The 27,286-nt window shown below is 42.8% G+C and overlaps 2 long non-coding RNA genes across 2 annotated transcripts; both read right to left on the bottom strand.

Moving 5' to 3' along the window:
* Positions 1-278: 278 nt before the first annotated feature.
* On the bottom strand, positions 279-26,382 carry LOC121170766. The gene is made up of 3 exons (XR_005886052.1): positions 26,370-26,382; positions 24,766-24,774; positions 279-397 (listed from the first exon to the last, which is right to left on the bottom strand). It is a non-coding gene; the product is annotated as an uncharacterized LOC121170766 (long non-coding RNA).
* LOC121170765 lies at positions 6,173-14,121 on the bottom strand. The gene is made up of 2 exons (XR_005886051.1): positions 14,063-14,121; positions 6,173-8,908 (listed from the first exon to the last, which is right to left on the bottom strand). It is a non-coding gene; the product is annotated as an uncharacterized LOC121170765 (long non-coding RNA).
* Positions 26,383-27,286: the final 904 nt, after the last annotated feature.

Genomic DNA, 27,286 nt, shown 5'->3' with positions numbered 1-27,286 from the left:
CTAGCAGCTAAAGTCCTTGCCTTGCATGCACCAGGATCCCATATGGGGACCGGTCCTAATACGAGCAGCCCCGCTTCCCATCCAGCTCCCTGCTTGTGGCCCTGGAAAGCAGTCGAGGACGGCCCAAAGCCTTTTGACCGTGCACCATGTGGGAGACCTAGAAGAGGCTCTGGGCACCTGGCTTCAGATCCATGCAGCTGCGGCTTGATGTGGCCACTTGGGAAGTGAATCCGTAGATGGAAGATCTTCCTTTCTGTCTCTCCTCCTCTCTGTATATCTGCCTTTCCAATAAAAATAAAGTAATTTTTAAAAATTAGTGACTCAGTATTGCTGAAATCCACACTCAAAACACTACAGCCCGCAATCTCCTTTTACCTACCCGCCTTGTCCCTTCTTCCTGCAGTCCCTTCTCCCCTCCCCTCCCCTGGACATACGTCACCGACAGCTTACGAACTCTGGGCCACTCACTCATAATTTCACATACAGTACACACTATAATCCTCCAGGCAACCCTTTGAAACAGAAGATAATCACTGTCCTACTTCACGTATGAGAAAACCGAGGCACACAGATTGAGGGCTTGCCCAGGAACCCCACAGACAGCAGTACTCAGACCAGGATCAAACTAAACCATCTATTCCTAAACCTACAGGCATAACCATCATGCACCACGGCGCTACAGGACATAGCAGCAGAGAACGAAATAAAGTAAATAATGAAGGGCCAGTGACAAGCACCCAGCTGTAAGAAGGAATGGATTTACACCTGCTAAAGAAATCAATTTGAATCTCAACTGATACTTGGAACGTGAGTGTGGTCATGAGAAAGGAATGCAGCGCCAATGACTGCAGGTGCACCTCCAGGGGGCGCTAGTGACACGTAAGACAACAGGGAGACAGACGACATGTTGCTTTGTATTGGTGCTTGTTGGTGGAGTAGTATTAGAACAGAAATTTATTTTTTTAAAAAAATAGTTCTTAGCTCAAACAAAGAAATGCAGATTTCAATTCTGGTACTCAGATTTACATGATTTGGATATTTACATGATATTGCTCAGGTATGTAATTCACATACAAAATGGGGGGCTCAGTGAGCGCAGGACTGAAGCCTCGTCTCTTTATGGGCAACACCAGCATGTTGAAGAAAAACCAGACACGCAAAGTCGGGGAACACCGAGTTGATGAGACACAACTGTCAAAGCTTAAGCTGTTCTTTGATTTCTGCAGTTTCACAATCATTCCACTTGTAGAACATAAAATGGTAGAAAACACGTTGTAGTAAAAATCATTTAGCACTTACTACCAGCAAATAAGCTAAACGGTTGCGGTGTAATTCTCACAGCAACACTGTGAAGCTGATAATAACCGCATACGTGGAAGAGAAAGTTAAGTATAAAGAGCAAAGTAAGTAACTTCATGCCACACACACACACACACACACCAGGTCATACACCCACAACTCTGCTGCAGTTAATCTAATCTACGTTAACTATGAACCATTCTCTGGAAAAATGACCTGTTGATGTTTTGTACATTCAATGTCTGGACCAGCGCTATTTCATAATAGTCAAGCAGAGTTGTGCAAAGAAATGAATGAATTAGCATTTCATTCAAAATCTTGCCCCAAAGTATACTACTCCATCAAAAAAAAAAAAAAAAGAAATTAAAACACAGTAGTTGTTACATAGAATTCATATGTGGAAAAACAAGGTCTGGAGTTGTGAACTACCCTTCAGCACCTTGGTCTTCCAAAGAGAAAGACCATTTAATGACTAAACCATCGCCCAGATGTTTCCTTCGTCTCGGAGAAGGCGACGCACAACTGGCTCTCCTTCCAAGGTGAGTGGGAACCCTGCCCCCGGCTGGCCCTTCGTGCTGGACCCAAAGTCTGTGGGAACCGCAAGATTCTCCCTGAGGCAGTACAGTTCCTGCCACAGGCAGGTGCAGGTTCCTCTAACCTCAGCTCAGGAAGATGGTGTCGCCAGCAGCCACTGACTGCGGGGCTCACCAACAGTGTCCCACTTGCTGCTGCCTGGCTGTAACGGTCCCAGCTGTTCCACAGTCGCTCTTTTTCCTGCAGAATTTCCACTGCAGACTTCTGTGCAGTGCCATCCCCTGGGAATGCAGTTCTGCTATCCTCACGTGGGCAAAAGAAGAGGCCTGACCCCTCTATGCAGGCATCTCCCCTAGAAAGTAGTTTTATCATTTCTCATGATCCTAAAATATATATATTTGCACTGAAATGTTTTAAAAAAATTTTTCTCACGCGTTTTTGGGCCATGAAGGTCCCAAATATGTATCAGTATCCATTTCATGGAAATGTTAATGAGAACCAGAGTTTATTAGCCAAATATTAAAAGTAATTAAGGGGACCCAGAACGTGTCCTAGTGGCTAAAGTCCTCACCTTGTACACACCGGGATCCCATGGAGGTGCTTGTTCTGCTTCTGGCGACCCTGCTTTCCATTCAGCTCCATGCCCTTGGCCTGGGAAAGTAGTGTCGTTTCGGCCAAGGCGTTGGTACCCTGCACCCACGTGGGAGGCCTGGAGGAGACTCTGGGTTCCTGGCTTCGTAAAGGCTCAGCTCCGGCCTACAGCTCAGTTGCGGCCACTTGGGGAGTGAATCAATGGATGGAAGATCTTCCTCTCTATCTCTCCTCCTTTCTGTATATCTGATTTTCTAATAAAAATAAAATAAATCTTTGAAAAAAAGGTAATTTAGGGACCAGTGCCATGGTTCAGTTGATTAATTTTCTGCCTGCAAGCAGTGGCATCCCGTGGTATGCTGGCTGCTACATTTCCCATCCAGGCCCCTGCTTGCAGCCTTGGAAAACTGCAGAGGATGACCCAAAACCTTGGCACCCCACATCCATCTAGGATACCCCAAGGGGGGGTCCTGACTCCTGGCTCTGGATCAACTCATCTCCAGCCATTGTAGACATTTGGGGAGTGAGCCAGCAGATGGAAGATCTTTCTCTGTCTCTCCTTCTCTTTGTAAATCTGCCTTTCCAATAAAAATATTTTTTTACCTTTATTTTTATTATCATTTTATGATACATTTCCATTAGCCCTGTGATTTTTCTTACTTCCTCCCCAAGTCCCTCCCCAACACTGAGTTCCCCTACATTATTACTATAGTATAGTTCTTCATAAACAGTCACATGTCCATCATTGCAGGCATGGACAATGGCAGCAAGTCCAGCATCCTATTGTCAAGATATAGTTAACAGTTTCATTGGGAGTCCATCTTTGGTTTGGAAGCAGAGATGCATACTGCATTGCATCCTCACATCTGGATATGATAGTCTCTATTACATAATTACTATACATCCTCTTAAATGAAAAGCCACAATACAACATCAACAAAAGGAAGAAAAATAGAAAATTACGATGCAATGAAGTTCTCAAGAGGTTTTGATAGTTCAATAGTCCTGAGTTGCTGTCAATCCCGCCACTCCAATCTCAGCGAGATCTCTGAAGAACCCATTGGCTGCCATGGTCCACCTTAGAGTCTCCATCTACCCAGATAAGCACTTCCAACGTTCGTTTGGAGTAATTGATCGATTTGTTCTGTCCTCCATCCTCTGCCATGGTACCAGGTGTCCTCTGGAGGCTCCAATGCACTGCCATAACCTCCATATGCCTTTGGATATGCTGTCCACTGCTCCATTTGAGCCACTGAGGAGGCCCAGCTCTGACACACGCACTGCTTGGTCAGATCATGGAAGCTGCAATTCTGTCCGTGGTTGGGATTCTGAGTCCAGCGGTTCACTTGGTAGGAAATTGCCAAAGAAACTTCAACTGAGGCCATCCCAGATCTGATTCTTGTGTGTGTTTGCCAATGCAGGGTCCGACACAGTCCATCTCCCTAGTCAGCCTACGCAGCTGTAGTTGCCTAGTAGTTGCACTTGCTGGGTCAGTTCTGTCTCTAGTCCCTTGTTTTTACACAAATCAAAGGGCACTGGAGTCCAGGCTGATCCTACCCACCACAGACTCGGCCTTCATGCAAACCAGTGGGAGCTGCAGCCTCATCAGAGCAAATTGCAACAACACCCACCAGGCTCGGCCCATACCCTGGTTCCCATCGTTGACAGTATGTACAGCTGACTGGTACCATCTGTCCCATATCCCATTTGACTGTCATACAAATCAATGGACACTGATGCTCAGTCCATCACAACCAGTCCCACTATCCAGTCCACACTGTGCCAGCAGGTGCCACCATCTGTCTAACCATGCCTGTACCTGACAGAATTTGCCCCCCATGCCAGCCTCTGCCAGCTGATGCTGGGGCAAAGCCCAACCCACCCATACCAACTCTGGCTTTTGCATGTACCAGGAAATAAAGTCAGGCCAGCTGGGCCTTCCCCTGATCCTGCTCACATGTAGGCCATCAAATGTTGCCCAGCCTGGTCTGCCCCCATCCCAGCTCTCATGCTCAACAGTGGGTCCCCCCTCTGAGTCCATCCCCACCCACTCCCCAGGTTTCACATGTGCTGGTTGGGTGCTGCGGCCCAGTCTGGCACAGCTTGTCTCACCTCGACATTTGCCAGTGGGTGCTATAGTCTGGCATACCTGGCCCATCCCCAATTCCAGCTCATCCTGGTGTGGGCTACGGCCTAACCCAGCCCTGCTAACCCCTACTGTCAACTGGCTGGTATTGCATCCAGACTCAGCCTGACCCATACTCCATTCTGGCGCTTGGATTCGCCAGCGGGTAATGTAAACTGACCCAGCCTGGCCTGCCCCTTACCTGCTCCAAAGCTATGCTGGCTGGTACCGTGTTTTGGCCTGATCTGGCTGCTCCCTGTCTTGGTTCATGCATTCACCTGCAGGGAGTGTGTCCCGACAGAGGAATTAACCAAGCTCCTCCATGCGCAGACCAGTGTGTCGATGAGCCAGTCCTACTTTTAGCCTACCCTCTGTTCCACAGGAACAGTGGCCTTTCCTGACCAGCCCTCACACATTCCAGTTCTTGTTGTTGGATGCCAAGTGCAGCCAAGCCTGGTCTGCACCCAGACACAGTTCACACATGGCTTAGCAAGAGAAAACACCTAGCCTAGCCCATCTTGCACACTCCCTGGTTCTCACCAGTAGGTGCTTGAGTCAAGCCCAGTCCGGTGCATCCCAGACCCAGCCCACACCTATGCTGAGGTAACCTGCAGCCATATCCAGACCAGACCGCAGCCTCCACCCTGGCCCTTGCACTCACCAATAGGAATTGCTCCTTTGCCAGGGCATCCCATTAGATGGGAACAGGAATGTCTTAGCCTTTGCCTTCAGATGCCACAGCCTGGCCTGACCCAGCCAGCCCCAACTCCCAACTCACTGGCAGATGCTGCAGCCTAGCCCTGTTCGGTCTATTCCTGTCCCTGGCCCATGTAACCAGTAGATGTGATACCCTGGCCAGGCATAACCTGTATTCCAACCTGGTTTCTGCACTTGCCAGTGGGCTGAGGTTTGCTCAGCCCTTCCCAGACCATCACCATCAAAAACCAACCCACACACTTGTCAAAGGATGGGGCTACTTCACCCAGCTTGCCCAACCTCTAGTTCTGGACCATGTGTTCACCAGTGGGAGCTATGACCCCCAGAGGGGTGTTTCCCAGGTTCTCCTACTTGGGCCACAACCAGACCCAGATCTTACATGTGTCAGCCGGTGTTAGGCTTTTTCCCAGCACAGCTGCCCCTCCATCTTGGTCCTTGTATGAGCTGGAGGATGTTGCAGCCTGGCCCACCCCACACCCTGTTTTAGGATGCACACGCAGGTGTTGCAGCCTGGACCTGCCCAACCTATTCTAAGCCTCAGTACCTGTGAGTGTTGGCGGGTTCAGTGTTTACATGGAACATGAAGAAAAATAATTTTGAAAGTAATTTAGAATTTAATTAGACTTAATAGAATGCACCGAACTATTTTTGGAATACTTTTTCTATGCACTCAATTTATTATTATATGATGATTGAGTTAAGAACTTAAAGGAAAACCAACTATCTTCAAAGAGAAATCAAGTAGTATATAAAATAAACCATGATCCCTTCAGCTGTGAGGGAAAAAAACCATGCAGTGGTTTGATACTATTTACAATGTGAATGGATCTGGGGGACCCTAATATTTTACTTTTACAACGGCTAATCTTCCCTTTTCCTCTTATCACCATAATAATGTAAAACACCATAGTCATTAGGCCAACACTGTATAAATGATAGTCCATAAATCCCCAAACCCCTGAGATTTAAACATGCAGTGAAGTAAGCACCCGGTGCAAATGCTTTCACTTTAATTACTACAGAATGCATTATATTTATGCTGAGTTCTTACATATGAATGGGTCTTCAAAGAGTTCATGGGGAACGCAAAGTTATAAAAAACGCACATGAATTTCAAGATTTGAGGCATCAAAATAAAATGTTAGTTGCATTTTCCCATGAGTGTTTGAAGTGTCTTCACATTTATCACTTACGTTCTTTATAAATAGTTATTCTTGTCAACATAAAAGTTATTTCAGCTTGATTTTAACAGAATCCACTTTTATGTTTTAGATGCTGATGTTTATGTGGGTCAGTTTTTTTCCTAAACTTCAATTTAAGTCTGTCTTTACACTAAATTACTGTTAATCTGACTCCCAATTTTTCACTTATGAATTCATAAACTGCATTTAAAGCCCATGTTTTTAAGGTGTAGTATATAGAAATATATTCTCCAAAACCATTTTTCACATGGAGTTTCAGTTTCTGATTGGCTCCTAGGAGGCACTTTGCTAATTTTAATTTGTTGGCTTATAATGCAAACCTTGTTCATGTTTGTTATTTTGATTTTTTATGATATGAGCATATTCATTTCAATAAAAGTTTGGTTGTATTCTGAGGATGTACCTTTGTATGTAATTGTTACATTTATGCTCATGGTTCACTCTGACAGATTTTGTACACTGAATTTAACACAACTTGATAAGAAAGAGACAGCTCATAAGTTTTGCACTGAAAGATTTCCTTTTAGCTTGTTTGGTATCATAATAGTTTAAATTTAACTTAGCTTCATTCTAAACTTTCTTTGGTACCCTAAACTTATTTTTACAACATGCTTAAATGGTGAGAAATACAGGGAACATGTCTTACCAAGACAGCTTTCACTCAATTCCACAGTTTGATCATTTAGATCAGTTGCAATTTACCTGAATGTTTAAAAAGTAAAACATTCTAATGTTGATATGCCTTCTGTGTTTTGGGGTTTTCCTGTGATCAGGGACACTTTTGTGCCCCCACACAAATATGTTTTTCTCGTGGTGGAGCTAGAATACAGGTGATCCTGTTCCCAAAATACAATAGGCAGGAAATCATCTCCTATTACTAATAACACAATTGCAGAGGGCCACAAGTCATGCTCTAAGAAACTCATTATTTCCCAGCTGCACACAACCGCCTAGGTTAATTTGTGTCTAGACAAGTGTTACACCTCTGGGATAAACGACAACAGGCACTGTGGGACTGGTTAATACCAAATCTGTATTAACAGCATCGTTGCCTATTCTATTTTTTTCTTTGAAGGTATGTGGGGAAGATAGTACCCCATCTGGAGGTGCTGCAACTTGCCCAGGGAACGGAGACTGAGGACCTATTGCAGTAGGAGCAGCTAAGCATACGTGTGACAGAGGAGGGATCATTTCTAGAGTATTCCACGGACCATGCCACTGCATTTGAAGGTTGGGGGGGCAGACTTTGGATGGAATTATCTAGAGTGAGTAAACCAGAGGGCATGTTTGGATCAGGCCAACACGCCTGGCCCGCCTGGGGGACCTGGGCTGGGATGAATAGCATTGCTAGTGGCCCACTGGTGCACTCAAAAGCTGTGCTGGGGGCATGTGTGGTTGAGCTAGGCTGTTGTACTCACTAGTGTTGCTGCAGCCTTATGTCATCAGAAGAAATCATTCAAATATTCAACCTATTGTCAAGTTGCTAGAACCACTGTGACAAGCAAACTGAGAGGGCAGAGATTTTGAGAGCGGGAAAATAGAGGACACATAAAGAAAACTAAGAATGTAGAAGAGTTTCAGAAACAGATTCAGAGGAGGAAAGATATATCAAGGCAGGGAAAACATGGCACAATGATGTGTAAGAACAAGGCTGTGGGAGACGGCTATCAAGACAAACTAAAGAAGGGTTTTATTGCGCATGCTAGCTGGAGGAGATGTTCCTTATTTACATGGAAACAAACATTCTAATACTTCATTTGAACTCAGAAATTTAAAAATAGCTCTCATTGGAGGCACACTCTATGACACATACACAAAATATTAGGAAACAGTTTTTCAGCTTGTCGTAGCTGAAGTTTTATTTTCTAGAACATTGGCTGCATCTAGTACCAACAAGTTTGCTCATGTGCAAAGAAATCATTTTAATCTCAGCTATTCACTGTGAAATCCTGGATGGTTTATGAGTCATCAAGCAATCTTACAAATGTTTAAGTGGCTAACTTACACAGGCATGGGGAATACATAAAGTGTAAGACAATGCTTGAATGGCATACTGATTGGTACATAGAACTGAGTGCTATTTAATTTGCATTTTAGTCTCTCACCTCTGCCAAACATTGGGCAAATAATCCATTTAAGTTCAGGTAAGCTATTTTGAGTGTCACGTAGAATGAAATATAAATGGAAAAAAATAAACTGGAAGTTACACATTGCAGTTATTCTTACCAAACACAAGAAATCTTTACTTCTTTTGGCTTTAAAACAATTGGGTACAATTAAAGTAGGAAAGATTTAAGCAAGCCAAAATTTGCGCATCCAATCCAAAAGTCGATCCTTGTCATTCATACTAGTCACCCACTTGTTTACTCAACACGCATTAACTAAGCATCAGAACTTGTGAAAAGGAGTAGACCAGCTCATTGCTCATAAGCATCCCGTTCTACAAAAAATAAAATCAGATTTTGAACTCTCATGGCACTAAGGTATGTTAATTTATTCAGTAGGCCCTCTTTTCTTATTTTTCAATTATGTTTACTATATTTCCCAGGTAGGGTTTTACAGAAATAGGAACCCCTCCTTTCCCTCCTCTTTGCCCCTTCTCATTTTCCCCTCCTACATTTGTGCCAGCAGGCAAGACTCCCTGGGACAGTGTGGGGAGGTGCTGGTCACCCCTGTCCATCGTGGCTCACTTCCCCTCTTTGTCCTTCCATCTGGATTTTTGACAAATATTCCCCTACAGTCAACCATATTTAGAATCCTTAAATCACAAGTGCATCCAACGGAGCCGTTGTACTGGGCCCAATTCACTCTCCTTTTACAAGTAGTACAACTGTTTGAGAAGGGTCAGAACCTGTTGGGTTAAAAATTACTTTTTTTGATTGAAGTCTATAGTCCAAAATTTTTGTTTCTGTAGTTAGGGAGTGAATCCACAAAACATTCTTTTGTTAATTTCAGGGAATTCCACAACACAATCTACTTTCAAGTATTCCCTACGATTGGGATCGTGCCTAGGGTTTACTTTGAATAAACACATGTTTTTCTTTGGGGGAAGTCAGGAAGGGCCATAACCCAACTTCCATTGCTGAGTGAGGGCAGGAGCCTCCGGCAGAGGTAACCAGTGAAAACATAGTTTACTATTAATAATAATAGTAAGCATGAGTACTTACTTTATGCCATCAATAAGTATGATACAGAGATAGGCTTATTTTATCAGCATCACAAATTGTCAGCTTATTTATGAATTAAAATATTCAGCAAATGGAAAATGGTATGTCCAAACAAGCTGGCTCCCCATGCCTTCTCTACTTGATCAGTGTATTTTAGGTCATTATTATACTAATGTATGCTAATGTATGCTAATGCAGTACATGTTAGGTGAATGTGTGCTTCTTTTCAATCTAACTTGTGCCATGATGAGGACAGGATAGCCAAACATCTTTTCATGTGAGTCTTTTCATCCTGGTTGCTTAGTTGTATGGGCAAGGTCGCAAAGGAGAGTCAGAGCAGCGGGAAAGCAGAAGGCAGAGTGGCATCGGTACATCTTGATTTCCACAGATCACTGACACATTTGTGCACACGTGCACATATCCCTCCTGCACACACACACACACACACACACACACACACACACAAGCCTCCCTAACACCTGGTGAGACACTGGTCATGACACCTTATAAACATCATTTATATCTTCATATCAACCCTCCAAAGTAGGCAGTGCACTCACTTTTGGGTGAGAAAATAGGGGCACGGAGAGATGAATTATCTCAATGCTTAAGTCTAATGCATTTTTACTCTTGGATCAAACTTAGGCAATTTGATTTTCAAACCAACATTCAAAACCATCATAGAAGTTTGTGTTAAATGTATCAAAGAGATTGGGCCCGGCGGCGTGGCCTAGCAGCTAAAGTCCTCGCCTTCAACACACCCCGGAATCCCATATGGACACCGGTTCTAATCCCGGCAGCTCCACTTCCCATCCAGCTCCCTGCTTGTGGCCTGGGAAAGCAGTCGAGGACAGCCCAAAGCTTTGGGACCCTGCACCCATGTGGGATACCCAGAAGTAGTTCCTGGCTCCTGGCTTCGGCTCAGCATAGCATTGGCTGTTGCGGTCACTTGGGGAGTGAGTCATGGGATGGAAGATCTTCCTCTCTGTCTCTCCTCCTCTCTGTATATCTGACTTTCCAATAAACAAAATCTTAAAAAAAAAATGTATCAAAGAGATTAAAAAATTCCACAAGGATGTGAGAGGAGAAGCCAAAGACAGGCTCTATCCAGAAAAGCACTTATATTTGCCAAAGGTTACAAATTAGTCATACCCACACACAAAACAATGATGACCTAGTAAGAAAAGATAATGGCTCCAAGGACCACTGTTGAAAGAACAGCCTCTTAACTGGCAGGACAAGGAATAAGAAAACATTGAAAGAACAAGATTGAAATTACAATTTTAAATTGGGGATTGGTACGCTGCAAAGCCTTGGGACCCTGCAATCACATGGGAGGTTCTGCAATTGAACAGCATGTGAACGTGTTCTTGAAATGTATCCAACCTGGATATATATAGATGATTTGCAACTCCAATACTTCTTAACATAGTTCTTAAGTGGCTATTTAGTCATATGACACGTGTGGCGTGTTGCATTGCAACACTTGGAGGGATGCATTTAAGCAGCAAGACCTGGGCAAATACCTGTAATTCCAGGGGTATGTCTCAAAAAAAGAAATCTTCCTGGTTCAAGTTAGTAGAGAATGCTGGGGTGCAGAAACCATGGTCAGGGAGACACTGCGGGGGCCCCAAACATTCTATGAGGTATTGTCTTAGATAACACACTGCCTAGCCCTTAAACATGGGGAGATCTGTAGCTGCAAGCTGGTTCTAGTCCTAGGTCTACTATTTGCCAGCTAGCCTCTTGCCAGGAAAGTCCCTAAAAAACTGCCTGAGTCTCTCTCATTCATAAATCATCCTTCATAGGAGCTAGTTTGACTTCCCCCAGAGGGCTAAAGAAAACTTCCAAAGGTAGCTGCAGATGGCCACAGTTTGAAGGTTGAAAGTGTTATGCAAACATAAGATACTACTGTTATGATCACCATCCTGCTGGAAATCATTTTAATCCTGTCCGGGCAGCTAAACCTTCTGACTGCTCTTTAGGCGGAACGAGTATCTCAAAGCATGGGAAACTACTCACCCTAGGAGCAAGCAGTCTGACCCAAAGTCTCACTGTGATACACACAGCGTGCCTACAAGTCAGTTGGCCAACCCCATTGCAAAGCTCTTCCTCTTTGAATTTGATACCAACCCATCCACTAGCAAAACACAGGAATCTTCTCCCAAGCCAGAGGACTTCAGATTTTATTTTTGGCTCCTAACTTTTTATAATCCTTGACCTGAGATGTATAGTGCACTTCTCATTTATAGATATTATTTCTCCAAAAGAGGAAGGACAAGCATTATCTGTTTATCCACAACATATAGACATTCCTAGCACATAGGGAACATTCAATAAATACATGTTCAATAAAGGGCACTCTTAGCCGGTGATTTTATTTCCATATTCAGTGATTCTCTCTTCTGATTTCTAAATCCCCTTATGTCCCTGTAATTGTGAGTCATATTATGGAAGATATTTAATTGTAGTTGATAAATATTTGGCATTTGCTGTGTTGGAGGCAGTATAGAAAAGTGGGCCATCCTCCACTGTTTTCCCAGAAGCATTTACAGGGAACTGGATCAGAAATGGAGCAGATGGACCCAAATAGTGCCCATATGTGATGCTGGCATCACAGGTGGCACCAACCCCCCTTGCATTCTCTTAGAGTGAGACATCGTCTGGTTTATTAGACTTATTCAACTCTTGGTTTTAGCATATTCTTATGTAATAGATGTTGGTAAATAAGAACATGTGACCAGAGAAGAAAAAAAAAACTAGGGTAAAAAAGTGAGTGCTTATTATATATATATATATGTGTATATATATATATATATATATATATAATACAGGCAATGTTTATTACTTTCAGCATGGAGAGTAGGGGTTATTAGCTTTTCAAAAATGTGTGTCACTTTGCTGAACCTGTGCTTCTGGAAAGCCAGGATGGTGCAGTGCCAGCCAGGAAGTTACATGAGGGTGTTGCTCTTGCAAACTCTGACCGGAGGGTGGAGATGATTGTGGGCCATCACGGCTCCTGGGAGCGATAGGGATGGGAACCTATGTGTCATGGTTCTTTCACTTGCACCTGAAATTGGCAGCCACAGCATGTTTGGCATTTGGGCCAGGGGTTTCCAACCACCCACTCGGGATTGTTGTTGACTGTTTGATGTGAGTGTAGAGTCGTTGCTAAATCTGGGTAGTTGTGGGTAGATAAACGAAAGGGCTTTGAGGTGGTGCCTCTCTCAACCTGGTCTGCAACATCTTTCCAAACAGCTGGGAGAGGTCTGATGCCCCTTAACCACCTAAATTTAAATAGTAGCAGCTCAGTTTTATCTGTACTTTAAAAATTCATATATCTTTTTTTAAAATTTGCAATATTCATTAATTCACTTGAAAGACAATTATAGAGAAAGAGAGAACCACAGTTTTTCCATCTGCTGATGCACGCCCCAAATGACCATACCAGCTGGGATTGGGCCAAGCCAAAGTCAGGTGCCAAGAGCTCCATCCAGGTCTCCCACAGGGATGAGAGTGGCCCAAGCATCATCCACTACTCCCTCAAGGGCAGGGAGCTGGATCAGAAGTGAAGCATCCAGGACTCAAACCAGTGCTCATATTGAACAAAGTTAGTGCAGGCAGTGACTTAATCCACTCTACCCCAACAACCACCCCTGTTTTTCATTTTTTTAATCAATTTATTGTATATGTTTACGGTCTACAACCTAATGTTGTGATTTTATTTATATATATAAATACACATATGAATACACATTATATATACACACATATAAATATAGATAAATATGCACTCTATACACACACATATATAAATACACATATATATGAATACACATAATGGTTACTTTAGTGGCACAAATGAACAGCCACCACTTTACATAATTACCCATTTTCCTTCTGAGGCAAAAGCAGTTGTCATCTACTTATTTAGTAAATTTCCTGGCGACATTATTATAAACCATAGCCTTCTTGACCCACTCTGACCTGTTCTTCCGGTCCTGCTTGCTGCGAGGTATCATATTACTTACATCTCTCCATTCCTTTCTCAACTCAAAGCCTGCCATAGACTTTTTTCTCTATATATTTGACATTTGAAAATTTTTGCATATAATATATAAAGATGTGTGTGTTCTTCTGTGTCTAGCTTATATCACTTAGCACGATGTCCTCCAGCTGCATCCGTATCCACATTGTGGTAAATGACTCCATCTCTTCCCTTTGTAATGTTGAATATCAATCCACTGTGCGTGATTATGAATAGGTGAAAGTTCCATATTTTCTAATCTACTCATGCATTGATGGACGCCTAGGTTGTTTTCCTATCTTGACTAATCATGAATGGGGCGTCAATGAGTATAGCTAGCTTATAAAGCAGTGATTTCATTTCCTCTGGTTTATATAGAGAAAAGAAGTCGTGAACTCACGCACAGTATGATTCTGCCAACAGCAGGTCGCCTCAGAACCATACTGTCTGGGTCTTCATTCTTAGCCACTCTTTCTGAGACCTAAGAAGAGTCATTTGTCTAGGCTTTAGTTTCCAAGTATGGAAAATGAAAAACCGGAAAGGACTATTTTTTTTTTAACCATTTATTTATTGAGAGGTGAATGACAGAAAGTGAAGGAGAGACACAGAGAGAGAGTTCTTCCACCCACTGGTTCCCTCCCCAAGAAGTGATAACAGCCAAGACTGGATCAAGCCGGAGCCAGGAGCCAGGAACTCCATCTGGTCTTCCAAGTGGGCAGCACAGGAAAAACCCAGTGTCTAAGTGTCTGGGTCATCTTTGACTGCCTCCCAAGGCACATTAGCAGGAAGACAGATCATCCACGCAGCAGCTAGCATACCACAATCACAAACTGTGACTCAACTTGCAACACCACAGTCTGGCCCCACATTTTAAAATCTTTAAGCTTTATTTTTATTTTTTAATCCTCCGTCTATATTAGTTCTTGACATGTCATATAATTTTGGATTTTCATGTCTTTAAAAACAAAGGTAAAATAAATTGCATACAAGTAAAGTGGACTGGATTTTTTATGAAGTAATTGACACATTCAGCACTGAGTCGATGAACGAGCTAAAATTCTTTTTTTTAAAGATTTATTTTTATTATTTTTTTATTGGAAAGGCGGATATACAAAGAGGAGAGACAGAGGAAGATCTTCCGTCTGATGATTCACTCCCCAAGTGAGCACAACGGTCAATGCTATGCCGATCCGAAGCCAGGAGCCTCTTCAGGGTCTCCCATGCAGGTGCAGGGTCCCAAAGCTTTGGGCCATCCTCAACTGCTTTCCCAGGCCACAGGCAGGGAGCTGGAAGGGAAGCGGGGCTGCCGGGGATAGAACTGGCGGTCATATGGGATCCTGGGCGTGCAAGGCGAGGACCTTAACCACTGTGCCATTGCGCCGGGCCCAAGTTAAAATTTTTAATGCTCTAGGAAATAAAGACTTCATAAGATGCTAAAACAAAGTGTGAAATTCCCACTTTAAGAGAAAGTTTCAGTAGCTTTATCGGAGATTACTCAGAATAACCTACAATGGAAATGTTACTAGGATATAGAATAAAACTTAAATGTTTAATTTTGTGCCTGTACTTCCTATATTGTAAATAATTTTATTGTTAGTATTAGTTGAAAGCTTATGAAAGCTAAGACATGGTGCTTTGTTAGATGCATTATCATGCTTTCTGAACTTCACAACAATTCTACAAGCTTAGCACTTTCATTACATTTATTTTCCCAAAGGGAAGACACAGGCCCACAGATAACAAAGTTCTCTGTTGTCACACCACAAGCCTGTGACACAGCCTGGACTCTAAGCTGGCTCAGCCAGATGCCTAACCACTAAACAATGTTGCATCCTTGCGGCCTGCACTTAGGGAATCTGTCAGCAGTAGCGATCAACAAAATAGACCTAGGGCAGACACTGTGGCACAGTGTGCTAAGCCTTTGCCTACAGCAGCAGCAGCATGCCACATGGCACTGCTTTGTTGTCAAGCTGCTCTGCTTCTGCTCCTGCTCCCTGTTAAGGGCCTGGGAAATCAGCAGAGGATGGCTCAAGTCCTTGGCCCCTGCATCCACAGGGGACACCTGGCAGAGGCTCCTGGCCTCCATTCAGCTCAGCTCAGGCTGTAACCGGTCAATGGGAGATCTCTCTGTCCCTCCTGCTCTCTGTGACTCCACCTTTGAAATAAAAGTAAATGAATCTTCAAGAGTTAATAGAACTTAAGAGTTACTATACCTTATGGTTCCTCCTAATAGTAAAACATGGTATTCTAGAAAAACGGAAGCAGAACACATTTTTTCAATATCTGAAAACAAAAGTCACACGAAATAACATAGAATTAGCTCAATGTTGACTTTACAATGCATACACATATATTAAAATACATTGTATAAAACATTTTTTAAAATATGCTGTACACAGTAAATATTTAGAAATTTAAAAACAAAGAAACTACACATACATCATCGTGATCATAAAAATGCAAGAAAATCAGCCTGAGTGTTTTGACACTGCTAAGGGGCCCAACATGACAGCCTGGTGGCTTAATCCTTGCCTTGCATGAGCCAGGATCCCATATGAGTGCCAGGTCATGTCCGATTGTCCCACTTTCCAGCCAGCTCCCTGCTTGTGACCTGGGAAAGCAGCAGAGGACGGCCCAAAGCCTTGGGACCCTGCATTCATGTGGGAGACTTGGAAGAAGCTGCTGGCTCCTGGCTTTGGATTGGCACAGCTCCAGCTGTTGCAGGTACTTGGAGAGTGAATCAGGGGATTGAGAGTCTTTCTTTTTCTCTCTCCTCCTCTCTGAAAATCGGTCTTTCCACTAAAGTGAATAAATCTTGAAAGATAAAATGCCGCCAACACGCTACTATATATTTGTGTGTGCATATCAAAAGTATCATATATAAATTCATTGTCAGATTGGGAAAAATACAAGTAAATACTTGTCACAGTAGAAACTAAAATCAGAAATGAGTATAATAAGAGTTGTGTGACATAACTTCCTGTTCATTAGATGGACAAAAACGCAAAGGTCTAGTTTTAGTGTTACTGAAAAAGCAGTATTATCCCATAGTCTCCATAAAAATAGAAACTGATTCTAGGTGATTTGGAAAGCTCTCTCTGGGAACTAAAATTTGAATATATCAGTTTTGTTGATGGCAATGTATAAATATTTCTTGTGGAAACATTCTTATATATAGTGTTCAGATACATACAAAGCTATTTTAGAAAAGTCATGGAAAAGTGAACTTAAATGATTAATTTTAGGCAAAAAAAATTGAAATTCAGTCACTTTTTTATATATTACGGGTTCCAAGGATCTTCTTGAAGAGCTCTTAAACATGTAAACATATTTTAAATACAAGCGATATTTGTAACAGTAAAATGTCACAAATAACGTAATATTGATTCATAGTGAGTCGTAAAATAAAATTTTACAAATTCACACTATGGAATTACATGTAATCCATACCAACACAAGCTTTATGTCATTTATTCATATATGCTCCAAGGGTAGTGCAGGACAATGGTGTCACCCTTGGGATAGCCAAATCGGACCCGCGTGTAACTTCTTGCTCCTGGTAAACAGGTTATTGTAGGAAGGGAGGCTGCCAATACGTGAGGAGCGTCGAGAGAATGGAAACACGTATTTCCAACTCCCCAAAATATAATTCCCATAGTGTTTGCACCGACCTGGAAGAGCAGAAATAACCAGAGTGGATAAGTAGGTACAATGCTAAATGACTGAATGTTTCAACCTGCAGAAAATGTCACACATTCCACGCCTGCTTTGTTTCACCTTTACCCTCTGATACAGCAGATAAAATGTTGTTGGTGCCTGTTCGATGGAAATGATTCTGTGGGCAATAACAATGCTACTGGTAGTGAAATGACCTCATGGCGTATTTGCCCTTTTTTTTTTCGAGGCCAACATCTATTCACTACGATCTCAAAGGCATCTAAAACATTACAATTATTTCTGCCTCCTGCCTTCAGATCCTCAGAAGTTCCTTAGCAAGACAGCCTTCTATTTCATAATCACAGATAAACTTAGCATGTAGATAAACATATTCAAGCTAGGCTGTGAGCAGCAGGCAGGTCTCAGGGCACCTGTTTGATAAGAATTTGGATCCTAGATACTTGAGAAGGGTGGAGAAGGCAAAGCTGGGAATCCCCCTGCCAATTTCACCTGATTTAATCCTTACCTCTCCCAAAACTAATAGCCACAGCGGAGTCTTAGTTGCCATTTAAGTCTCTGAATCCTGCCAGGAGAAAAGAGAGAACTGTAATTTCAAACAATGGAATAGCAAACAAAGAAAGAGAAATCAATATGGGTCTTCTCTGTATCTTATATAGAAAATCTCCAAGATGTATTTAAAAAACAAAGGAAGTGGAGGGGGTGTGGCTGAGACACATCTGGTGGGCACAGATTGGAGGGACAGGTGTGGAAGTGACAGGAAAGAGGTAGAAACTGGACAGTCAGTGACTGGCAAGGGCACATCCAGACTGATACATACACAACTGCATCTTTAATAAACACAATGTGAATTTATAAGTATGAAACGTGGTTGGGGTCTGGGATGGGGCTCAGGAGCCAAAGGTTTGCCAACTTCGTGCCAAGCTCACCACTGAAGAGCAGAGCAGATGGAGCGTCGTTGCATGTTTTTGAAGTTGTCTAAACTCTTTTACCTATTTGTATCTGTTCAAAAGACTGAATCTTAAAATAATCAATCGACTTGTCAAAGTAATTTTGGAGAAATGGTATTGATTATGTCACATGCAAGTTTTCATTCATTTATACCAATTCATAACAAAAGAATTACAAGCAGTAACTGCACTGAAATATTCTATTTATCAAATCAGCAAACTCAAAACGTTTTAGAATTGTGCACTGAGTGAGAACTTGGAGTGCCCTATTTTGCTGTAATTTGGAATGAATGACCTTCGTTGAAAACAATTTGCCAACTACAAAAGCATACGGCATTCAGAACAACAATTCTTGTCCTAAGCATGCATCACACAGACGGACCATCATATGAGCAAAGCCTCAGAAGCAAAGAGTATTCATGGAAACCTTGTGCTATGAAATTACTGGAAACAACCTCAACAGGAGATTGGTTAAATGCGCTACATGCACCTGCTCACCACAACATTGCTAGCTAAAACATCAACAGAATATTCTCCATGTGGTAATACAAAACAATCTTTGGACTATATTTTTTAACGGAAAATGTATTCCAAATCACTTCTTGGGCTATTGTTTCTACCACATAGTCTACACAGGCACAGAATCATTATAAATGTAGTTCATGAACAACTCCAGGGAAGCAAGCTAGATAGCTTGGGAGCCCATGTGAAGATAAAAATTCACTTTTGCACCTCTAAGTTTCGAAACATATCAATAGTAACTTTTTTCTGTTTTATCTTTTTAACATTTATTTTCTGTATTTGAAAGACAGGGTTACAGAAACACAGGCAGAGAGAAATAAAGGGGCCTTCCGCCCACTGGTTCTCTCCCCAGACGGCGGATGGGATTGTTCCAGACAGAATCCAAAAGCCAGGAGCTTTTTTTGTGTCTCCCACATGGGAACAGGAGCCCATGGGCTTGGGTCAACTTCCTCTGCTGTTTCAGACTTAGTATCAGTGAGCTGGGTCACAAGTGAAGCCGCAGAGACTTGAATTGGTGCCCAGATGGAATGCCAATGCTGCAGATCACAGGAATTTTCCAGGAACTTCTTCAGTGAATAAAATAAACTTTCCAGAAAATGGTCACATACACTGCAACAGCTGTAAAATCTCATGGCCTCCCATACTGTTTCTGTGCCTTTCACGGATTAGGAGACCTGTGTCTCCAAATTGTCACCCACAGAAGGAGTTGACAGTTACCAAGGAGACAGAAAGCAGCCACGCACGTGCTTTTGCTTTTGTTGACGAACGAAGGATTATGTTGCTACATTCAAAGGAAGCGGGATTCTTTGAGGCCTGAATCTGAATGTGAGAACTCGGATCCTAAATGACACAAATTTGAGGTGGGGACAATATCGGATCATAGATAGACATGATTATCCTGAACAGAAGGAAGTTGTTATCATCAGGAGATGCTCTCATCAGCATTACACCTGCTGTGCTACCGACACTTGGTGCATTTCAAAGAGTAATGTAGAGCCAAAAACCTGTTTCAAGATCATTTCCTTAGAACAGCAAAAATGATCAAAACCAAAACGCTTGTGATGTGAAATCTTCATTTCCACAAGATGGTGCTGCAACTGCTGCAAGTACAAAACTCCTGTGCAGGAACCAGAAATCCAAACTCTACTTGTAACTGCAGACTAAACCTTCATGCACACTGCTGAGTCCACGAGGAAACACTCTGTCCTTCCATGTCCTGTAGAGGCTGACTCGGGCCTAAGCAAAGGAGAGTGTTCCAGATAATAATACCTTCCACCACCCCCACACATGCCTCTGCTGATATCTTGAGGTTTCATGCTCAGCCTTCTATTTCTAAATGCTGTTACTACTCTGCAGTGCGTATGTGGCAGGGGTGCGATGCGTCTCCCACACTTGCCCACGGCTTCGACATAGGGCACACCAAGGATCACCTGCTTGCTGGGCCTTCCCTCACCGCTCTGTGACACATTAATCTTGCTTGCTTTTGACTTTTTATGGCAATATTATTTTTACTCTACTTTAAGCTTATCAGAGCTTGACTTGGATTATTGTTCCACCACTTCTGTTTAAGCATCCAAAGCTCTTTTTGGACAGAGAACGTAACTTTTATTATTTATTAATCCACTGTTGCAAGCATCCTGTCCTGAATTTATTGATAGGAATTTTATAAATATATTGATATATTCATAGCATTTTTATAAATGCTGAAAATCTAAACAGGTCCATATCCTTTGCCTGAGTTACTGAGAGAATGCAACTCTAATTCATGGCCTGGACCTAGGAATGCGATTCTATAAACCATAGCCTCTCTGTGGCTCTTGGATCAGCTCTAAAAGGGCAGAATTGCTCGAATGATGATTTGGGTTTGTTTTTTTTTTTTAAGTACTCCCTTCTCTGATTGAACATCTTCAGTGCTCCCTTGAGAGTCACAGACTCTCCATGCGTTCTAAGGGAAATAAAAGGATGTTTCTGCTGATGCAAATGGCCTTGCCTTGTCTGTTCATCTTCACTTTTGCCTTCCTTGGTCTCTTACGTTCTGTGCCTTTGTGGCTGGGCAGTCAAAACTGTGATGCAAGTAAGTGCACTTCCCTGTTCATAGTGTCTCTGGTCCATAACTGTGTCTTTTCAATTTCCAAGGAAGCATGAAGAGCAAGCCCCTGCACAGACACAAATATCACAGGAGACCATTCTGCTTTATGTAGCATCCTCTTTTATTCATTCAATCGTCATTGATAACTGACCAGGCAGACAGCCTGTGGCTTACAAGCAAACAGTACAGTGAGGAAATTCCAAAGCAAGAGCATTTTCTCCAGCTAGGAAAACTCACTAGAGAAATATACTAAAGGTATGACTGACAACATAGGAAACTTATTTATGAATTACATTGGTTCAAAAATAGAAAAGCTAAATTTACTACAAATATATAATGAGGAAAACAATCAGAGACATTCTATATTTTTGGAAAGGATAATTTATTGTCATACGATATCAGTTCTCCCCAAAGTAAGCTCAACAAATATTTCAGTTTGGTTGACTAAGAATCTCCGACAACTCAATATCAAAAACTATGAGCACACTCTGACAATCACATTTCAGTTCTAGAGAACTGGGAAGGAAGTGTGAGCGCACACCAGGGAACATGGCCATCTCATAGACCACACTCTACTGGTTGGCTGCTCAGAGGACTGTATGAGCTAGGACTGGGCCAGGAGCTTCTTCCAGGTCTCCCGTGTGCGTGCAGGAGCACACGCACTTGGATCATTTCCACTGCTTTTCCCAGGCGATTAGCCAGGATCTGGATCAGAAGTGGAGGATCAGGGAGTTGAACAGACATCAACGTGGAATGCTGGTATTCCAGGCAGTAACTTTATCCACTATGCCACAACAATGACCCCCAAATTACGCCTCTTCTGTCTTGTCATTTTTCACGGGGATCTAGGAACCTCCACTGTTAGAATTACCCTCAGGTTACACCTGTCGCCAGTTTATGCAAACTCTGAAACTTTGAGACCCAAATCTAAAGTAACATCATTTCTAAACACTTCCCTTGTTCTCTTTTCCAGCCTTCAGAGCATTTAGAATGCATCTGTAATTGCATTTCCTAGGCCTTGTTTTATCTGTTGAATGTGTATATGGGTGGGAATATGGTAGAGAGTAGATGCTGAAAGTACAATTCATTACAGTAGTCTCTCCTCATCCAGGACTCTTCATCCCAAGGTTTTAGTATAATCAACTGAGGTTTGAAAGCCCTGAAGAGGAAATGGCATAAACAAATCATCTTGTTCTAAATCATTTTACTGCAATATATAATTTTCTTACATTCTAGCATCACTTGCTAGGACTAATTTGATATTGTACCTACTCTTTTTTAAAGATTTATTTATTTTTATTGCAAAGTCAGATATACAAAAAGGAAGATCTTCCATGCAATGATTCACTCCCCAAGTGAGCGCAATGGCCAGAGCTGTGCCATCCAAAGCCAGGAACCTGGAACCTCCTCCAGGACTCCCACGCAGGTGCAGGTTCCCCAGGCTTTGGGCCATCCTCAGCTGCTTTTCCAGGCCACAAGCAGAAAGCTGGATGGGACACGGGGCTGCCAGGATCAGAACCGGTGCCCATATGGGATCGCGGCGTACTCAAGGCAAGGGCCTTAGACACTAGGCCACCATGCTGAGCCCTATTGTACCTAACTTATAAATGATATATTAGCATAGATATGCATGTATAGGACGGTAACTGTCTTGTCTCAAGCATCTGCCTGGGGTCTTGCATCCTGGCTGCTGTGGCTACACTTACTGTGTGCTCGCTGATCAGTCAGAGTCCTGATAAGCCACATCCCCACCAATACATCAAACATGTTCATTAATTAGTAACTTCAAAGTGATATCTCATTCCTGTGTAATTGTTAGGCCCGACCTGGTAGCCTAGCGACTAAAGTCCTCGCCTTGCATGCACCGGGATCCTGTATGTGCACTGCTTCTAATTCTAGCTGCTCTACTTCCTGTCCAGCTCCCTGCTTGTGGCCTGGGAAAGTGGCTGAGGACGGCCCAAAGTCTTGGAACCCTGCACCCATGTGGGAGGCCAGGAAAAAGCGCCTGGCTTCAGATCAGCTCAGTTCTAGCTGATATGGCTGCTTGGGGAGTGAACTTGCCGATGGAAGAGCTTTCTCTGTCTCCTTTTCCCTGTGTCTGTCTGCCTTTCTAATAAAAATAAATAAATACATCTTTGAAAATACGTTACATGCAACATTTCAGAAATAATCATTTTTACATCGTACTTTTTTCTGAAACACAAGATGAAATGTCAAGTCCTCCTGCTATGTCGTGCACAGGACATAAATCATCACTTTGTCCCAGGCGTCCACGGTGCACAACCCACCTGTCGGTCACTGAAGAGGCAGATCGGTCAATAGATGATGGTCGTTTCTCAGTGTTGCGGTAGTCCTTATGTGATCAATAATGGCCTCCACGCACAAGAACAGTGACGCAAAGGCACCACTAAGAGAATGAAACATCAAAGGACAGACGAGCTCTGGCAATAACGGGCAACATAGCAACGTATACACGAGACTGCAAAATGTATCAGATGATAAGATTATGCAACAAAGAATGTCTACGTTCTGCTCTCTCCACAGTTCCAGCACTGCGGTTATTAAAATGTGTTCCCTAGCAATAGGGGGTCCTGTTGTACAGCTTCGGTGTTAGGCCACCATAAATTTAGACATTGAAAATATGGGCTTCGGTAATCTGAACATTAACACATGACAGGCAGGTTTTTCATTCACCACCCCTTCTGAGTTCTTTGTGCTTTATTTCCATTCTGAATCAATTTTTATATGATCCTAGGTATATCATTTTATTTTTCTCTATACAATGAGCTCTAATGCTGACTGATTTTCATGCTATAAATTTTGTCAAGCATTTGATTCAAATAGGTGGATGAGTCTGTTTCCCACGTTTATTTTCTATTATATCATCCTTGACCAGTGAGCCATCTTCTCAAAGCCGTTGGTTTGTTTTGTTTTGTTGTTTACAATGCCCTCATCCCCCATCTTCCCCATTTCACACGTGTTCCTTTACATCAGAGTCAACGGTTCATGAGTCCAGAGGGCTAGGGAAGGAGTGAGCTTTTTAAAAAGTTTTATTAATAGGAACAGAATAGATTTCATGTACTTCATAGGTACCATTCTAAGAAGCTAGCTAGTCTGCCCTCCCTCACCCTCTTCCTCCCTCTTTCCCCTACTTTTCTTCCTTCCTTCTTTCCTCCCTTTGTTCCTTCCATCCTTCCTTCCTTCATTTTTTTCCCTTTAATTTAGGGATGTTCTCCTTGAAAGGCAATTATATCCCTTCTCTTTCTCCCTTGTGGATCCTGTCTGCCCAACACCCTCCACATTCACAAGGGAGAACACCGACTAATTCGATCTTTGTTAATCTGATACTTTAAAATGCTTATCCGCTTGAGAACATGAATAAATATTTATTACACTGTAATAGATTCTCAGCTTAGGCTTATCTCCTCTGAAAGAAGTTAAATGGACTATTAAAATGCATAGGTTAAAAGACTTAACCCTGGGACTTGCAGTGATCTTTGCCCACTCTAACACAGCCCCTCTGTCCAGCTCTAAGAATGTCAAGAGATGCAGTCCCCAAACAGATGCTGCGCAGTAGTGCACCTCTGCTTTATCTACGCCTGCACGTTGCCTGCAGGGGCCGAGCACAGACTCCAAATGAAAGACTGCTTCCACACTGCTGACTTCAGAAACCGCTTCACAAAGGCATGATCTGCAGGAGCACAGTGCTCCCCCCTGCTGCCTGTCTGCTTGTCCCGCTTTACCCCTTTTGGGCCTTAAAGTTGTTGTTTGCAATATCCTTCCATCCTCATGCCCAGTGGCCTAGCACGCAAGTCTCCTTTCTGGCATCCCTAACACTCTGAAAGCAAACACTTTGATCCTCTGTACCTCCTGCATCTCTCTATGCAAACTGGAACCTCATAAATCTTAGCTTGGATGTACTTAACAATGATCTAATACAAATTTTTAAAGCAAATAATGGGGACACACATGCAGGAGTCCTACCAATACATTTTGTGATACTTTGCACACTCTATCAATGATTCACAATTTAACACACTTCAGCATGCTAGATTCTACGACTTGAAAACAAAGTCCACCCACTGAAAAGGGGAAGCATCAAGTCGGGAAGTGTGAATCCAAGACCAGAAACAACATATCTCTCACTGGCTACTCTTCATCTCCACCTCACTCCCTATTTCAGTTCATTCTCGACTCTCGACAAGACAGTTATTGTACTGTTTTGTCTTGTTTTCTAACCTAACCTGGTCACATCATAACCTTGCTTAAACTCTCTGGCCCATCTTCAGAGGGACAGTGCACAAACTCAGTAGCCTTCGTGACTATGAAATCTTCCACTATTTCTCTGCGTGACACCAGGCCAATTTGTCCTCTGCTATTTTTCACCATCCCTCATGCCCAAACTTTCTGCACTGTATGAACAGCATTGGCCAGGCTTCTAGTATTCCATATTCTATTTCCATTGTTGATATTACTTTCTGCTTCTCTGTTCCACCCAAGTAACAGAGTACGTTTTAAAGACAAGCAACTCAAAAGGCACCTTGCCATTGAGCCTCCTTTGATTTCCTCGCAATACCCATCATCTTTCCTTTCTGCTTGCTGCTTCTCTCTGTGTTAATCTCAATATACATCTGACCACACTGCTCCACTGCTTTCATTTATTTTCATTTTAGTTGAGGGAAATATGAAGAGACCACTTTCATCTGTGGATCCACTCACCCAAGTGCCTGTAACTTCCAGAGATGAACCAAGCTGAAGTCAGACCAGGAAATCAGGTCTCCCACAGGAGCCACAGGGTTGATGTACTGTTACCTTTCCAGGTGTGCATAACCAAGAGGTTCGAATCAGTGGGCAAGTTCAGACCCAAACCCAGGCACTCCAACACAGGATACAGTGTTGCACACAGCACCTTAAGCGGTACACTATCATTTACTTATTCCTTGTTTCTCTCTTATAATAGACTTCTTCTTAGGAGCAGAGGCTAAAAATCATAGTCACTAAGGGGAAAAAATGGATGATGCAATAATAATACTGTGCCTTGAACATTCAGCACTGAAATGAGGATTGTGCTAATGTCTGAAAGTGGAGAAAACAAATAGAGAAATTGAAGAGAAAAGAAAAGCATGTTCACCAGAATGGAATAGGAGGGCCAAGAACCATCATGGCTAAGTGAGGGCGGAATTGCAAAAAGACATAGGGAGTAAGAACAGTCAGGTATTTAAAATAAATAAAAAGATTCATCTCAGGCCCGGCTCGGTGGTGCAGTAGTTAAGGTTCTCGCCTTGCATGCCCAGGATCCCATATGGGTGCCGGTTCTAATCCCGGCAGCCCCGCTTCCCTTCCAGCTCCCTGCCTGTGGCCTGGGAAAGCAGTCGAGGACGGCCCAAAGTTTTGGGAACCTGCACCCGCGGGGGGGACCCGGAGGAGTCTCCTGGCTTCGGATAGGCATAGTATCGGCCCGTTGCGCTCACTTGGGGAGTGAATCATCGGACAGAAGATCTTCCTCTCTGTCTCTCCTCTCTGTATATCCGCCTTTCCAATAAAAATAAAATAAATCTTTAAAAAAAAAGATTCATCTCAAAATCAGTTCGAAATAGTTCAGAGATGGTTGGGGATCAACAAAAGGCAGATCAGCAATATACAGGCACTAGTTCAAGAACTGTCGTGGGAACAGCTGGTTAACAACAGGCATCCAATCCCATGGTATGATGGGGCCATAGCCACACCTAGTCAGGACAGTGGCAGCCCACTGTCAGCACCGGGGAGCCCCTGGGACCTGGAGCCACACAGGGCAGTGCTTTGATCTTCCACCCAACCCGAACCAGAATTCAAAGGCAGTGCCTTGACTCCAATTAAAGGTGTCTTAACTTCTAGAGACTGTTCCTATCCTCTCCTAATTCAGCTCTCATTTTAAAATAACCTAATCCTTCATCTGTTTATACTTTCTAATCTCATCCTCTTGTCGTGGGAAGTGTACTCACACGATAGGCGTAACTGCCTGGCAATGGAGTATGTCTAACACCTTTGTACATCACACACTCCTATGAAGGAAATTTCCTTATGTCACTTAATTTAATCACCATTGCAATCCACAGGGTGAATATTATTAAATATTGGTATCTCCATTTCAGACATTAGAAAAATAAAGCATCAATTTGAGAGAAGGCAAATGTGGCCAAGATGTGATTTAAACTCAGTGGTGAGAGCTTTCACACCTACATTTGTCTGAATCTCAGTTCCATCATCTTCCCCCTGTAGCCCTCTCCCTACTCCCTAGGCCCATATTAAGTCCAAATAAAATCTCCTAAGAAGCTCAGGCCCCCAGAGTAAGCACCAAGGAGTGACAATTTAAAAAAATCAATAAACAAAATAAGGAGATCTACACATA

The sequence above is a fragment of the Ochotona curzoniae genome, unplaced genomic scaffold, assembly GCF_017591425.1.
Source record: "Ochotona curzoniae isolate NIBS_2020 unplaced genomic scaffold, NIBS_Ocur_1.0 scaffold_2476, whole genome shotgun sequence".
Taxonomy (NCBI): domain Eukaryota; kingdom Metazoa; phylum Chordata; class Mammalia; order Lagomorpha; family Ochotonidae; genus Ochotona; species Ochotona curzoniae.
The sequence above is the reverse complement of the archived record's forward strand: the minus strand, read 5'-3'. Positions and strand labels throughout refer to the sequence as shown.